This window comes from Nothoprocta perdicaria, unplaced genomic scaffold, assembly GCF_003342845.1.
Source record: "Nothoprocta perdicaria isolate Ctin4 unplaced genomic scaffold, notPer1 scaffold_28, whole genome shotgun sequence".
Taxonomy (NCBI): Eukaryota; Metazoa; Chordata; class Aves; order Tinamiformes; family Tinamidae; genus Nothoprocta; species Nothoprocta perdicaria.
In genome coordinates, this window is record NW_020455510.1 from 4,217,907 (window position 1) to 4,235,910 (window position 18,004).

Below are 18,004 nucleotides of genomic sequence, written 5' to 3' on the forward strand. Positions count from 1 at the left end.
CTGAGTTCAGCGGTAGCTTTTCCTAGCAGGATGCAGGACTCCTTGCAGCTCCCTAGAGTGTATCTAGCTGTTTGACCAGGGCACAGTGTTGTACATGAGCTGAGACAGGGCCAATCACGGGAATCTTATGGAGAACCTCCTTTGAATAGCTACACTAGGGAAAGAGACCTGTTCCTCCCTTTTCCTTCTGGCAATCACAGACATCCTCTTGCATGCCACTCGAATATCTATTGCTTGGCAATCAGAACTGTTATATTCTGGCATTCATAATATACATTTCTATCTTGAGATCTAATTGGTTCTCATTATTACAGTGTGCAAACACACATGCTTATGGAGTCAAAATGTCTCATACAATCACAGAAATGAGAACTTCCAATTAGGTTTAATTGGTATCCTCTTCATTTTACCAAAAAAAAAAAAAAAATTCTTCCTCAGAAAACATGGAAAATGCTCAAATTTAGAAAAAAACAAGTGAAAGATACTGTCTGGGTTCTGAAATTAAAATATGTTTATATGATAAGCTCTAACAAATATATTGAGTGTTCTGCCCCTGCCAGCAGGAAGCTGCCAATAAACCTTATAAAAGCCTAACCTGTAATAAATTTCCATCACTTTAGGCAATTCTTCCCTAACGGAATATGAAATGAAGCAAACAATAAATCTAACAACAAAAAGAACAACAACAAAAGGAGTGAAAAGAGTCTTTTATCTATTATTATATTATTTGACTAGTAACATTTCTGTAAGGAAAGTGTTCCTGTACTTAGAACATAACTAAAGAACATTATTATTGGACAAATACTGCTCAAGAGAGGAATCCTGACATCTTCCATGATGTCCACAGAAAAGTCCTGAAAAGCTCATTCCTGAAAAACATTTCTGTGGAACACAAATGTGATACTGACACCAGTTCAGCAAAGAGAGCACAGAGAACAAACTCTCAGATTATTGAAAGGGCTTTGTGAACTTCTTTAACAGTGCAGATTTAACAGAATCATCTTGACAAGGTGACGAATACTGAGTCTGTCACCATACAAACTCTATAACATATGGCCAATAGATTGTTGGTAAATATTTAATAAAATGAAACATTAGTCTCTGACGCAAAACCTCTAGTCTTACAAGAGATGAAGGTAACGCAACAGAGCACGTGCTCTTTTCTGACAATGGTCCTGTGTTTCAGATTGCTGTATCTGGAGGCTAAAATTAAAACTCACTTTGTTGCCCTAATGTAATACAACTCAGTAGATGGGGCCTCTGTTGATTTCCTTTTTAGTTAAAGGTGGTTTCTATGGTTCAAGAGTTTTACAGCAGAGTAAAAGCATATTGTTTTTGCCAAAACATCTGCCATTCAAGAAATTACTATTCCTAGTTTAAAACCTTACTTGTAAAAGTTAACAGAATTTTTAACACACTCAGACTTCCTCTGTTCCACTTTCTATCAGGCATAAAATGGACATATAGCACTAGACATGCAGGAGACTATTACAAAACATACCTGAGTTTGCTGGTTGTAACTGCTTATGTGATAGAAAGCCGGGTTTTATAGATAATCAACTGACTTTTTCTTTTAGAACTGTAATATCAAATACGAATTACTAGTTAAAAATAAGTTTGGCAGCTTCTAAAAACAATCAATGCTATTTTTTAAAAGTAAATAAATGACGGTTCCTAGCTACTTGGTCATTTCGCAAACTCAGATTAACGTTCATTTCAACATATTCTGATTTTATACCAAAAGGATGTAAATGCAATCTCTTCAACAAAAGAAGCCCCAAACACAAATGCCAGTTTCTTGTGTCTGCAGTGAGGCTTTAAGATCCCAAGTTCCCCAACAAAAAGCTAAAACGTGATACAAGACAAAAAACAACCATGATACAAGATCCATCAGACAGACTCTGAGAACTGGCAATATTGCCCATGGAGAGCTTCACTAGTGCCTGCCAAATTTCTGTGACGGAATTACTCAGCCGTCAGGAATGTCTGCCTTGGCCCATTGCCTACCACTACTTTATTTTCCTCTAGAAGTCCTAATGTACAGAACCAGTTACAGACATTTTGGCACATGAATTGACGCACACATGAAGGGCTAAATGGGTTAAGATAGCTTTACTGCCCAGCTTCCAATAGGCTGGAGCTATCTGTCTTAAAAAAACTATTATCTAATAAAAAATTTCTTTGACAAGTAAAATCAACTAAAAAATATCATATTTAACCATAAGCATTACAGATTTAATACTTCTGAGATCTTAAAACTGTCTCTATCCAGCAAAGTAGAGCCTAACTTTTTCTTCTCCATTAAAAAAAATATATATATATTTATTTTCTTCTTTGAATAAAATTCACCCTGCAGAGCAGGAAAACTCCTTCAGGACAGTCAAATCCCGAAACTGCAATTATGCCTCTCCGTGTAATATTCTAAACCTTAAAAGCTCCACACAGTATTAAATTGCTGCAAGTTATTTTCTGGTCAGCTTACTTATTTCAGTGCCTCATTATTCACACTCAAAATTTCAGTCAAACTAAGAACAAACACATATGTAACACTGAAGAGAATTCTGACTTGAGTCCAAATTAATAAAAAGATTTTGAACACTTGTTGTTTAAGTTTGTTCAATTTCTTCCATCTTGAAGTGTGTAACAAGGCAATTTGTCCAATGTATCAGTGTGAGATCTTCCATTAAGGTCATGTATCAAAAACTTGCAAAAGTCATGTTAGAATTAACATCTGTTAAAGTACTTAAAGTTCTGTAGTTATTAAAGGTAATACTGAGCCCATAGGTAGAGTCCACTAGATGGCATAAAGCAAAAATCTTACAGTGACAGAACAAATTAGTGTTTACTAAAATACTAATATATGAAATAGTCTTTTCTTGTATGCACAAAGTACTATAGAAGTGCAGTGCTGAGGATGCAAACTTAAATAAGTCAGGAAACATTAATATGAAGTTTGTAAACACAATCTTAACTTTGCCCCTCCAAGCTTACATAACATAGAACAACATCACATGATCACACACTACTTAAAAATAGGACAACATAATAATCTACTTTTAATATAGCTTTCTTCATAGAAAAAAAGGAAGTATGATTTTTCCATTTTTTAAAATTCAAACTGACTATTCTACATTTTTGTTAACAACTGAAGGAAAACGACACTTATGCTCACCTCTAGGCGTAGCAAATGTTTATTATAAAGCAAGGCCATGCAGTGCTTTACTAATACCCATCCTCCGCTGTTTCCAAAGGGCAAGATTGTGGTTGAGGTGCGCAGGCCAAGGACTCACCATGAGAAGCAGGACAGGAAAAATGTTTTTAGCGCTGGTTAAAATAAATTCTTTCTGATTTGGAAGGTGGTTTTGAACACAGTGAAAGTCATAAGGAGAGTTGCAGAGAGAAATTCCATACATGTGAATCTACAAAGATACTGTTTGTCTTGGTTTAGATACTACCTGGGTCCACTGTGTTTTATGCCTAAATACTACCATTCAGTAGATGCTATATCTATCAAGAGTATATACAATACAGGTACCAGAAATAGGGACTAAGATGTTCATAAATATGTTTGCTAACTAGTCTAGGTGGATAATTTTATTTCTACTTTTAAAAGTTTCTGTAACTGAACCGGAAACTTATAAAGCCAAAAATTTCCATATATAAATATACTGCCAGGAAGCTAGGGTACTTTTTGACCAAAACCAGTTTATCCTCCCTACATATGTATATATATACACACACACACACACACTTAGAAGTATAAACCTATATAAGGTTAAACACACACACACACATATATACACATCCATACATTCTATGTAAGCAAACTTACAGATGGTATACACTTATACTCCATATAAGTGTGTATACATACAGGCATATGTATATACTTGCATACATACTTTTAATAGACAGATATTCTGGTGCACAGGAGGAATCAAAGATCAGGAACTATATTTACAAATCATGCTGATGTCATTTACAACAGTAGGAAAAAGTCCTATGTGCAAAGGAGTAGTATGAAACAGCTATTTCTCCTTAGCATAGTGTTGCCTGGTAGCTGTAGGTTACTCTGTTCAGCTTTTCAACTCAAGTGTTCCATAAATGGGAGTTTATTTCGAGGTGGTAACCAACAGACTCCAGCATCTAGCAATGATTACTGGTAGCAGTAAGATTGTTACTGGATTTGAGGCAGAAACCAATAGAGAATCACAAAATATCTTCTATAAGGTCTTTGTTCGTCTTCAGCCATGCTTTTTGCCGTGTAGATTTACCAAGCTTCTGGATGTCCTTTCACTTGTGTGTGTTTAGCTCTTCCTTATACCCTGCAAAGCCATTCACTGTGTGAGAGACCTCTGCATGGTTTCCTATGCTTGTTCCTTACTTACCTTGTTTTAAATGTTCTTTAGTAGGCCACTTAAAACTTTTTAACAAAGAGGCTACTGAAGATGTGGCAACAGCATGACATTCCTTGTGGAGAATGAGTCATATTTTACCATTGTGTTGGTTACTCAGGTTTAGCTTTTCTAAGTGCCCACATCATCATATCTATTTGTTACAATACTTTCTTGATCTTCTCTTAAACAACTTCAAATTGAATTTAAGAACAGTTCTGAGAAATCTTAACCTCTCTGACTAAAGAAATTAAAGCCTATTTGAAATGGAATACTTCTGGCTACTAAGTTTTTCTTCACAAATATTATTAAAAATAGCACATGGATAAGCTGCCATTATTCTGCCTCTAATACTTGACCTCAAAGGTCTTACCTACTCAAGCAGATTATTATACAATGAATTGCCCTTCGCAACTGCAAATGCATAGGCCAGTCTGGAAATAATAGTAGTTATGAGCAAGCTGCGGGACATTTATCTTTGAGACGTAAAATACTAAATAGCAGTGTGTGTAACTCTTCCTTCTAATATAATTCTAAAGCAAAAGCCACTTTCAAACTGAATAAAAAAGAGAAATCAGATGTTATTTAATTGTTTTAATTTTTCCTGAAAAGTGTTATCTTATTAAAATCCTATTAAATACCAGATGATTCCCACCCTGTCTGTATTGATATACCACAACAGCCTGAAGTGGTTTCAAGGTCTGGTTTTGATTCAATTGTATGTTTTAATGTTTAATCAGCAGGTTCATTTGTTAGGAGAAAAATATGTTTGGCATTCCAATATAAAAATTACAGTTCTCTCTAATATGACTTGAATACAGAGTTCTCAGCAGGAGAAGGCTGAAAATAAGAATTTGAAAGTCTTATTATAAAAGATAGCTTACATGGGGAAGCCAAAATCTCATTATGTTTAACCATTTGAATGCTATATTGAGAACATTTGTAACAAAAATATATGAGAAAAAGAAAGTAAGAGTTTAGACTTCTTCATAAAAATGAGAATCAATAAAACAATCAAAAAAAGCTCTTTATGATAAAGTCAGCTGTCCAGTATGTATGCGTGTTTGTCATTGAAGAAAATGTTTTGTTCTCTATCAGAATGAAATGTCTTTAAACACATGATTTAAGCATACATATGGGTTTCAATATATGAGGCTGGAAGTGCGAAATTGCTCACCAACCAGAATTCCAATTCTATTTTTCTAAAGATTTCTTTTGTGAAATCTTTCAAAAATCCCTCATGAAGAATTGAAGTATCATTTAAAATTTTGGTCAGGAAAGAACTTTTAAATATTGTTCCTGAGGTCTCTGGCAGAAGCAAGAAATCTTATGCATTGGGAAGCCTGTGAATTCTGGAAGCTGAGAAAGCTGAAAACAACATGGTCTATCTACAAGCTGCTCTGCAACCTCATTATCTCAAATATCAATTTTGAGGAAGTAGTTCGTACGAATATCACGAATGAATCAAATTCAATACTGAAAGTACAGAGACCACTGTAAGATTTTCTATTTTTATTAATAGTAGATTAACTATCTACTAACATAACAGAATGAAGGCAGCTGTAACTTCATTTAGATGACAAAGAACCAAGAGTTAAAATTCATATTCCAAATGAAAGATATCCTCACATACCCTAAATAATAAGTGTGTATTCCTACAGGGATTAGGATTTATTACAATAAATCCTCCCAGTTTACAAATATCTACACATGTGTTTGCTTGTCATTCTTTAGACAGAATTTAATTAACGTCTCCCATAGTTGTAGATATCATAGATCCACTTTAAGAAAGGAATTTTTTCCAGGCTACTGATCCTATTAACTACCAAAATTCTCCACTGATATCATGCTATATACATATAACACTAGTTTTTCCTTAAAGGTATATGTGCCTTGTAACTGCAGTTATGCTATGCAGATCCAACAAATTGTTAACACTAATCAGAACTTTTTGGAAGATTCACGAGCTGAAGATAGAAAAGAAGAAAATTACTGAAATCTTCTAATTTTGTTTCCAAATTCATATTTTTTTAAACTACTCTTTTGGTATACAAAACAGAACTTATACAATGGAATATAAACACAGTTTGTTACTGTGCATGAAATTATTTTGAAAGGTGAAAACAGAAAGTGTATTACCTTAATATAGAATACAGTCTATAAATTGTTTTAAAAAAATTATTACAGCTATCAGTATAGTTCACATTTTGCGCATTTACCAGAGCTGAAACTCTGATGCTTTTTCATATATCTTCAATACAGATCACTATAAGATCTATGCTTTAAGATTCAGCTCCTACTTTTCCTAGAGGTACATCCTGGTCACACAGCAGGATGACCCAAGAGACTATATTGTAATATACTATAGATACTGTTCAGTTGAGAATTTGATTTATACCACAATGCATTATAAAACTGACAGCACAACAAATATGGGGATTTCTTGGGACCAAAACACTTTCTTGGTGGCTTTGTTTGACAGATGCAGATGTAAGAGAACAGATATGATTCTCATTTAAAAAAGACAGTTATTTGACCATTGTAGTCATGCTGACCAAAGACAAAACCATTTAAAGGACTGCTTGGTAACAGAAGATAAACTACAGTTTAGAAGCATCCACTCAGACATACCAATTAAATTATGAACTACTTGAAGATACTAATGAAGATGCTAATTCATTAATGAAGCTAATAAACACTCATCACTGTATCAGACCTGGCAGAACTCATGTCTATAGTGATGATGATCAGAGAACACATTTTTAGGGAGTATCTTTGCTGAAATCTCAGTTCTGTAAATCCTTTTTTTTTAGAAATCGCTACGTACAACTCTATTTCATTATAGAATAGGCTTGCTTGAAATAACTTACTACGCATAATAACTGAATCCTAGCATAGATAATCACTTCCTGAAGCATGGAATCTGACGGATTTCTCGTGGAATTCTGATGATTTTTGTGGAGACAGAAAAGTAGTATTTGTTTATACTTGTGCCAAACTTTTTTTTTCCTTCAATTTTGAGCAAATATTGTCCCTAAAAGTGATCCAAGAACCTGCCAAGTGAAGCACTGAACTTAACCTCATTAGGAAAAAAATATATATATTTTTCAGGCAGTTAAACTAACAACTCCATTCAAGTTTTCTCCAGAAAAGGTTTCTCCATTTCTGATTTCTTATGCCAAAGGAAGGAAGGAATTGGCCTGTATCTTAAGATGCCACAATGAAAATAGTTTGGCACTTGTTCATAGAGAAAGTACTCTTATAAGAAAAATCTACAGGTCATCAGAGTGAGCAGTGGTTGAAACCAGTTTAGGACAAAAAAAAAATCTGCCTCTGACTGGGGCTTTCCTTTTCAAGACACTCAGAATAACATTTGGGCCCCACTGAAGTGCATGCCATAAAAATGTTGGAGCATATGGTAATCTTAGATTTCAATGAAAGTCTCCCACAAAGATGATTAAGGTGAATTAAGAACACTAAACCTGTATTGCTGCAATCTCTTTTAGAACACTCTTCCGGTAAAGCCATGAATGATACATACCTTTCCAGTGGTACTAGTTACTACAAGAAATCAAAGGTACCAGAAAAGCACCTTTGCAAACTCTTACTTTCAAAAAAAATCGTGCAATCCTAGAGAAGGATGTGAAACTTCGTCTTGAGAGGCCGTGTTGGACAAAATGTTACATTTTATTCTGACTATTTTTCTACTGACACTATTCTGGGCATAAAGACTTCTTTTTACTGCAGAAGATATTTCTCAGAGCCTTTGTCCTTGCCAGTTCGTAGTAGAGCAAACAATTTTTTATTTTTTTTATTTTTAAGAAAACCTTAAGCTAGGAACATAGAGCAGGGGTATGAGTAAGCAGGCAACAAAGGTTTTCAACCTCCTAAAGATACAGCAACCAAGTCTGCTTTGTTAAAAGCAAGTTTTCTTTTATGTTCTTCCTCTCTGGCCACTGGCAAAGTTGCATTATTATCCTATGAGTCATTCTTTCTTCAAAATATCTCTCTGGATAGTACTTGTTAATTAAACTTTCTCATCCTCTCTCTCTCTTACAGTCACTGGCAACAGTCTTGTGTCCTCTCTTTGAATAGACATCTATATGTAATATCCCATTATTAGAATAGTAGGAAGGAACATAGTATCTTTTACTATGTGTGCCTGTTGAGCATGCAAGCACTAATTATATCAAGTATGCCTTCTGAGTGCTACTGGTGATTTAAATAGCACATTTTCTTCATCTCTTTAGGACAATGCCATCTATTGTACAGGATTTCAATTTGATTCTTCGGTGGCATTTTAGCTAGTGAACTTGAAAAGTTCTTCAGTTTCATAAAGAAAAATGTGGAACATCTGTTTCTATGGATGTGACTCTGCACTAGCTGAAACAGAGTGCTGTTCAGAAATGCAGAGTAGAAAATAAAATGTCATTTGAATGCATGTGGTAATAATAGCCTGATGGTAGTGCCACAGCCAAAAGTAATACTTGTCAGAATCATATCTAGTAAAAATCATATGTATTTCTTAGTTCATTACTTCATTATAGTTATTTATGCTTAGTGGACCAAATTCACAGGGTAACTCTGCAGTTGTTGAAGTTATCGCAGTTATGTGTCTTTATCCATAAACATTTAGCGTATAGCTGTGTGCAGACTTTCAGCTCCAACTCTAAGCATAAAGCAGAACTAGGAAGCTGAAACACAAGAGTAGCTGATGCACTGGAAGACCAAGTTCCATGGGGAGAAGAAAAGTTAAAAAGACAGAATGAAGTTACTTCTAAAGATCTTCAACTGAAAACAGTTCTGTGGTGCAAGCTACTGCAGAAGTAAATGATTTAGGAAGCATTGGGCTCAGTAGAAAGACAAAACAATTTATTCACAGTGATTTAACCCAGACTGAGTAAATCCAGGAACAAAACTGAATACAGGCAGTTATCCCCCTTCCTTCCGTGCACTCTAAGGAGTGACAAAACATCACAGAGTGCTGTGCTCTGGGTAGCCATGACTCTGCCTTCATTTTGATCTGGTGAATCCCTTGAAGTACCCTCAAGATTTACATTTCTGTGGATTCAATAATATGATAAAGAAAAGGAGAATGGGCCATTATACTTAAGATATTTGATCTTTTTTATTTCTGTCATGTATGAAAAAAGTGTTTGTTGGGCCTGCAGTTGTCAAATTGCAAGCCAGCATGTGAAAACAGCTGTCTATCCTCAGCAGCAACAAACATGAATAGATCTGTCATCATAATTACAGCTCAAAGCTGGAATGTCTTCAAATGCCAACAACACTCTGCACAGAGATGTCAAATAAGCCTGACTCAACTGGCTTAGGCTCCACTTTTCTAGAGAGCATGAAGACAGTCTTCCTCTTCTATGAAGAGTTGCAAAAGCTTCCGCGTAAGGAAGACAGTTATGTCTGTCATTAAATATTTCATGACTTGCTAAAAGAAGTCATTCTAGAAATGTGTAAAATGATTTACACATTTAATAAAATAATTATGCAGTTTTATTTATGTGCTTATAAGCTAACTCAATTACACTCCAATACTACTGTTTCCATATTACAGCAGTAACTATCTTTTGAAATGGTTTTATGAATCTCTCATATATGTTTAAATACATACAGTCGCTCAAGATGGTTATAATGGAACGCTGTTGTTTTCTTCCCTGAAGAGCTGCACACTGGCAACAAGTGACTGAAAGAAATGTGAAAGTATCTCCTGGCTCAGCAATGGCCTAGGGATTTGGGATTCTCAATTCCATCTCTTTAAGAAGGTTCTATAATACAAATATCATCCTGTCACCATAGTTAGCCAGTGGATGCAGCATGAACATTACCCTTCTCTCAAGAGCACTGAAGATATGAAAGAGAATTTTTTTTTTCCCAGGAAAAGATCTAGTGACAGTCATTTCCCAAGGAACACATGAGAAGAACCAAAAATATGACTTTTTGAAGTAATGTCCAGTCCTAGTTATGAACCAAATCTGCGCTCCTACATACTGACTTTCCTCAAGACAGAAAATTAGTCTTCAAATGTGTAGATTATAAACTGATCATTTGAAATTGTGTCTGCTAATATTTGTTCTCTAACAATAATTTCTCTTGAATCTGGGTAGTTACCTCATCAATACTCAAATAACTGGCAAAACAGGATCTTCTGCTTTCCCACACATTACAGTCTAATACACAAGTATTAAAGTATTCCAAAAAATCCAAGCAATTAAGCAACCAGAATTGCAGGCCAGCAAAATTATTATTCATATAAATCAAACTGGCTTTATAAAGACAGCAAACTCTCCTGCCTCTCAATCTTCTAGCTTGAGGGTCTGCACATATTTGACATGAAGATGCATCATATAAATGCTTTCTTCACCAGTGCTGATATTTTCTGTGCAGAAAATAAACTACTCTTGAACTACTACATGGAGTCACAACATAAAGTTCAGTATTTCTAAAAGAAGGAGGCTGGAGAGAGTTCTCTTACATTCTTTTCTTTCCAGAAGAATGTAAGCAAATAAAGGAAGGAAGATTATAGTAGACTACTAATTTAGAAAGAGAATCAACTAAAAGAGGACTTCTAAATGCTCTGTGACAATATCAAGATACTTTGTCCCTTGTTAGATCTCAGCCTATACTTGAAGTTAACTATATAAAAAGAGGTTCAGAAACAGAATCATTCAGGTTGGAAGGGACCTTGCAAACACATCTAGACCTCCTGGTCAAAGTCCCAGAGGTATCTTAGTTTAATTCTATTTCAATGCATATGTTTGTTCCTGGAAGTATGATCTGTTGAAACTCTTTTTTTCTTTCTTTTTATTTTTATATTTAAGAAAATATCTTGTCATTAGATTCTGAATAGCTTTTCTCTTAAAATAGTCCTAAAAAGCTTACTAAAAGAATTTGTAGAGATCTTGGAAGTTAGTAACTATTTTAAAGCTCTCATTCACAGCAGACCATCAAGGTCCCAATTTTAAAAAAAAGAAACCCTGGATTTTGGCTCTGTCATTATATGCAGGCGCACTTACTCATACCATCTGAGTGGTTGGAGAGCTATGCCTTGTAAACCTGCCTACAACAGTAAATAACAAACTCGGGGACAAAGTTACAGTAAAAGCTGAGCCCCTTCAGAAAGTCTGTTAACCAAAATTTAGAGCAGATGCTGATTTTGATACACAGCAAATACTATTAATAGCTAATAGCACAATACATTAGATAGTTTTAGCTAGTTAAATAATGCAAACACATGAACATATAATGCTTTCAATAGATATTTTAAACCCAAATGATTATAGTTTGAGCTCAACATTCTGAGAGAATGTTGAGCTGTTCCAGCTTAGTCATATTTTAATGATACAACCTAGGCAAATGCAGTATTTGAGGACTTGTGAAGACTACATAAGACATTGTGCAATGTCTCAATTAATTTGAAAAGGACTTGGTAACAAACTGAGAGCTACTAATGGAGTATGTGTGGGATATTAACTGAAATCAAATCTGATTATTTCTTTCTCTTTGCTGCAGACTGTAGTGTATGAGCCTCAGTCTACTTCACCTTTCCTGTCAGTTCCTCTTCCATCTCTTTCTTCCTGGTGAATCCAGCTCTATGTGCACCCTTGGTGATGGGAACCAAAGAGATAGAAAAGCTGCTGACCACTCCATTTCACTCATGTACTACTACAGAGATGAGTTGGCTCCTCTGCCAATAGTGATGAGACACCCTGGACTCTCCGAATTAGGTGAGCAGAATTTGCTGTATATAAATACAAACATAGCTGTGCACACACATACACATACTACACACATACACATGCTACAGTACACATTGCAACTTAATGTGACATGTGGTATCAGCTCAAACTCAGATGAACATTAAAGATGCAAGTGAACATATCCAAAGGCAGACTTGCATCTAATAATAGCTCCTTAGTGCTCTTCATGAGTGATTTACAGATTTTTGCAGTCGCAGCATATATATTTATACAACTGCCCTGTAGATTCTGACAAGGATTTAATTGAAGCTTCTAACCACTGAGGAAAAAAAATGCAGCAAGGAAATACAAAAAGAAATACAGCTAATATGGGATTATGCACATTAGTTAGAATTTCCAGTCATAAAATTGTTAGTTCTTATTTAAGTTGCCATCATTTAGCCCCACAGTAAAGATGTGTGAGATGACAGGAGGCAAATTCTAGGGGCTTCTACAGATTTCTACAGCTTCTTTGATGGCCTGGTTATTTGGTTACTGATGGTTATCCATAGAGATAGTGAGGATATCCATACAGATAGAGGTCTATCGGTGGAGGAAAGTCATCTGCTATACTTAAACTCTGCAGCCCAGCAAGAACAGACAGCTATCCTCAAAAAAGAACCCCTAAATCTCACTGTATAATCCTCTAATCTGTATAATCCTCTAGAGGGGAAGAAAGAAAAAGGACATATCTCAATTCCTTTTTGACTACCTGGAAAATAAGCCTGTAACAATCACCAGCATTTCTCAGATATTCTTTTTAATCATACACACAAATATAATTAAAGGTGCAAAAATACAGAAAAATTAAAGGCTCGTCTGAAGAAGTGGTGATTCACAAAGAATGGAATACAAAAAATCTAGTTTGAGTCTGAGTCATGTGGTGCTCAGCACACTACTGATTTTTGCCAAAGGCAAACATAATAATGGTGAAAAATTGAAATTTTAAAAATGATTAAACTCATTAAGAACTTGTTTTGAACCTTAATTTCATGTGGCAGTAGAGGAAAGGCTTGGATACAGTTGTGGATCATGTCACTTGCACTTTGAAAAATTGCTCTCCAGATAGTTCTCTGCGGCTAGGAAAATGAGCTAACTGGTCTCCCAGTACTATATGTCTGCACGAGTGAGAGTTCACTGGCTCGCACACACAGTTTGCAGCAGCATCTTTGCAAATCCTACCTGCTGCCAACTGGGTAGTAATCTTAAACTACTCAAAATTGACAGGGAGGGAGGAACGGTTGGACAAAGTAAACATGAAGCTTCTAAATTCAGAAAGTTTTTACAAGCTTGTAAATAGGAATTTAATTATGTTGGATGAACCACATTTTCAAAATGCCATTTTCTCATCATTTTATTCATAGTATTTTAAACTATAGAAACAACTTCTAAATGTTTAGATATAGATTTTAATATTCTCATACTATGTACCTTTAATTGAAATATAAAGAAAATAAGAAAATGATAGCTTACTCTCTGTAATAAACAATACTGTGACTCATTAAGCGTTTCTAATTCTCATAATATAGCTCAGGAGACCTGGTTTTCAAATAAAAAAAAACGTCTTTCCTGCTTTCTCATACAAGGCTTTTCATTTGGACTAGATGATCTGTAGAGGTCCCTTCCAACCTTAAATATTCTGAAATATTCTGAAATTCCTCCACTATTGCTGGAGGAATAAAATCTGCAAGTTGACATCAGCTCAGATAGCCTGCGTTTTCCTGTATTTACAAGCTTCCATTGGTAAGTCTGGTCACTTATTCAATTTCAGAAAGGTTTTAAAAGGCAGCCTTTTTACTCACAGGATTTGCACAGAGAACTTCTTGAAGCAAAAGTTAGGAATAACCAGTTCCTTCTCAAATTAAACCTATTTCAACAAGTAGAAGCATAGACTACTCAACTATTTCTTTCTCTTCATGTAAATTCCCCAGTCATGGTGTGATAACTTAAGGAATTGCAGATATTGGAATTGCTTTTTCATAAGCAAAGAAAAAAAATGAAGGTCCCATTGGACTTTTTAAGCTAAAGACTCCAAACCTCGCATGTGCACCTGAAAATTTTTACTGACCGCAAACACTTATACACTTACGTTCTGTGAAACAACTACTTTTGCTACCCAAGACAGCATTTTGTTCCCAGAAATAAAGGCTTAAAACCAATCATTCATAATTCTATAGATGAAAATAAAAACTCAAAGAAGCAGTTTTCAAAATCCAGCTACCCTGACTCACCAAAACAGTCCTTAGGAATTTCTTATCTCTGAGTAATGAATATAAAGATGCAGAGACATAACACATGGAAAACTTTGTTTAAATCTAGAGTTCTGTTTAGCTAAGGTCTCTTCTGATCTGAATTCTTTGATGGTAACTGAAAAACTGAGAGAATCAAGAATTCAAAATATGGATTTAGAATATCCTTATTCTGAAGTTCTCATACTTCTTCAGCTATATAGCATGAAGGTTATAACTGCTTTCTTGTTTTCAGAGGCTCAGGGAGTGATTGAGGACACTAATGAGGAGTGACGTGTGTTTTTTGGGAGATTCAATTAGAACAAATATTCAAGATGACTTATTAAAAGACCTCAGAAACTGACATGTGTTTTCCACTGAGCCTCGGTATAAATGTTTTTAACACCTGGCATGAATCACACCAACCTTTCCAAAAGGCTCTCAGAATATATCAAATAAAATTCTGTTGCTACATTTTGGCTTGTATGTTAACAATGAATCATATTTTTTGGTAGAATTTTGGGGAAAAGAAATTTCAATTGTTCCTGTGAGGGAATCATTTTTTCATTACTTAGAAAATGCAGTGAAATATAGAGAACTGCAAATTTAATCTAATCATCAAAAATTTCATTTGTTATTCTGACTACCATCTCTTAAAGGAAAAAAAATGTTCTGTGCCCCTCATATTATACATTTTGAATTCTCAGTACCATATACCAAACTTGTTATTCTGACCTTTCAGTTTTTCCCTTAACAGCTAAAAATTATTACTAGTAAGTACCCTTTATTTTCACTAAGTGCATTACTGAATCGTTGCATATGAAATACCTGTTTTTAGAAGCATGGAATCATTTATATGAGCCATTCACAAATACTAGCTAAGCTCACAATGTTGCTATTTTTTTTTTTAGTGATCCTTAAAGTCTGATAATAGTGCAACATAGTGACACCTACTTACAGAGTCAAAAGTTTTGTCTAGCATTTAACTGAAACACACAAACTTCATACCAACCTTTCTTCAGGGTAAAGTTGCTTTAAAATTCTGAACTTCAGATCTTTCAAACTCTGAAGAGTTTATACTGCTAAATCTTAAGCTTAGGAGTCATTGTATCATAGCACACACTCAAAAAACAAATGTTTTGTACAACACAAAGGAAAATATTTTGCATGAAATTGCAAGTTTTGATCTAATTAATGGCTATCCTTTCACAGATTTCATTGGAAATCAGATAAATCCTCACTAGGGCAAAAGAGTAAATCTAGCAATGAAACAGCAAGCATGGTGCTAGTTTCCTTCATAGATGCCAACAGCTCCAAAGGTTGACAATTTTGAGTTCTTACAAAATTGTCTATTCCACAAGCTGTTTTGGCCCCTGCCGCATGGCTGGTATGACAGTAATTTAGCAATTCTTGATGTGAAAGTTTGTCAGATGCATATTCCAGGCAAAACCTCCTCCCCCTCGTTGAATCATACAGGCTGTGTCCTAATCAAATTATATTTTTGAAGTGTTTCCTCACTGAATCCCACAAGTCTTTTTCCTCATAGTTCCCCCCACACCTGCTTTTAAACTATCCTGACTGAGGCTGCCAGTAAAGCCTTTCTCTCCCCTCTTGTCCTGCCACTATTTTTCTGTCTTTCAGGGGAAGGGATGGGGAGAGAAGGAAGGTGGAAGAGAGATACTGTTATGCTCATCATTTTCCAGTCCTTCACAACTTGCCCTGTCAGTTGACACTGTCTAAAATCACACAAAAAATGCTTATTTTTGCCATTTTAGGCTTTTACCTGCCATTTGTCAAAAGATTGAGAATAAGGTGTCATCTATTAATGTTAGGAAGCCACGTACGTTTAGATCTACTGTATCTTGTTAGTTATTCTGTCACTGATTCACTTATAAATATTAGTGGCGTATAATATGAGGCAGTTCATTGATCTCTCCAAGCAAATGCAGCTGGCAGTGGGGCAAAGCTGAGGACACACTCATACTTACAGAGCAGCGCCACAGAATGCGCTAAAGACCTTTTACCTTGGCTGCAGCCATATGCTTTCTCCTCATTACTGGGAGCTTACACATATGAACAGAACAAGCTCTTGGCTGCTCATTGATTAGGCCTTCCTTTCTGCACTTGATCATACGCTAGCAACATCATTGTCTTTTTAAACTACTTTATCATCTAAAATAGAAAAAAAAGGTTTTTCTAATTATATCAGGTTGTACTCCAGCATTTCTTCTCTGTGCACTGCAGTAACCACATGCCACCTGCTTCTTTGCAAACTGACTTAGAATGAGATATTTTTTTCATTTGTGCCTCATCGTAAACAGGCCCCCTTGTTGGGCTACAGCCCAGCGCTTTTCAGAACTTTTTGCAATGTTCTAGCAACATAAAGCAAATCAGTAACAGCTGCTTGTCCAGATCTGTATCCACATAGTTCCTAGTGTGAAAGTACAAGAGGAGATGGGCTCACAAAGGAAGTTACATCTTAGAGGTGGCTGAAATGCTGTTGAATTCAATAAGGAAACACTTACATGTGTAATCTGACAGGACACATCCACTATGTTGAACATAGTGGGGAGAAGGTATTGCCTGGTCTCCGGAACTCTGCAGCACTCTGCATTGAGAAGAGCATGGAGAACGCACGACCCAGACAAAGTTAAAGCAAAATGAGGATTGCTTTTCTTAACACTTGGGCTGGAAACACTTCCCAGCAGCTCTCATGTATTGGGCAATTAAAGACAAATTGTCTCCATGGACTACCTCTCTAGCAAAGCACTGATCAGTAAACATGTCTCAAGACACTTATTACTAAGCCAAGGGCAGGTTCACAGCTGCCATTTTGGCTCAAGTTGGTTCATTTCCTTTTCTTCCTCCTCACAAATTAGTACTGCTTTGTCAAGAAATACAATTAAGTAGATTATTCATGGATATGCCATACTACAGAAAGATCGCATCATTCCAAGGACACATGAGATCTCAGCTTTTACACTGATATTCTTAGGTGTCAGAGATTAGCTGAACACAACATTATTTCTTTCATAAGCACAAATGCCAACAATCTGAAAACCCTGTCAAGGATCTCATAAAAACAATTCTATTTTACTGGCACAAATAAAGTTCCTCTTGCTGGAAAAAAAAAATCCAATAAAGGAAGATATAAGCCTATTGCACAGAGAAGACTGAAGAAGCAATAGCAGGTTCACAGAAAGCTTAAAGTATATTTTTTACTTAAAATCTTTTATGACTTAAAAAAAATTAAGCTATGCACAAAATGAAACAGCCTAGAGATTTCATTGCCATCTTTTGCCACTTTTATTTTTAAGAGAATCTCCATCTAGGACAACGCAGGACTGACAATCATTATTTCAAACCCAAGTAAATCTATTTTAATGGAAACTTGTCCAGAGGAATATAAAATGGGGTTGAATACCTTCTGAAGAGTTTGAAAATACATATATGGCAGAGGGTATATGATAAATCTGTAATAAATAGGTATTACTAATTCCTGTTTAGTATATTGAGTAGTCAAAATCTGCATTATTCCACACAGAACACTCTCCTCATCTACAGCCCAATTTCTCTTGTTCCAGGTTTAGAGTTGAGTACAGATCTGAACTTTGCACTAAATCAGGGACCA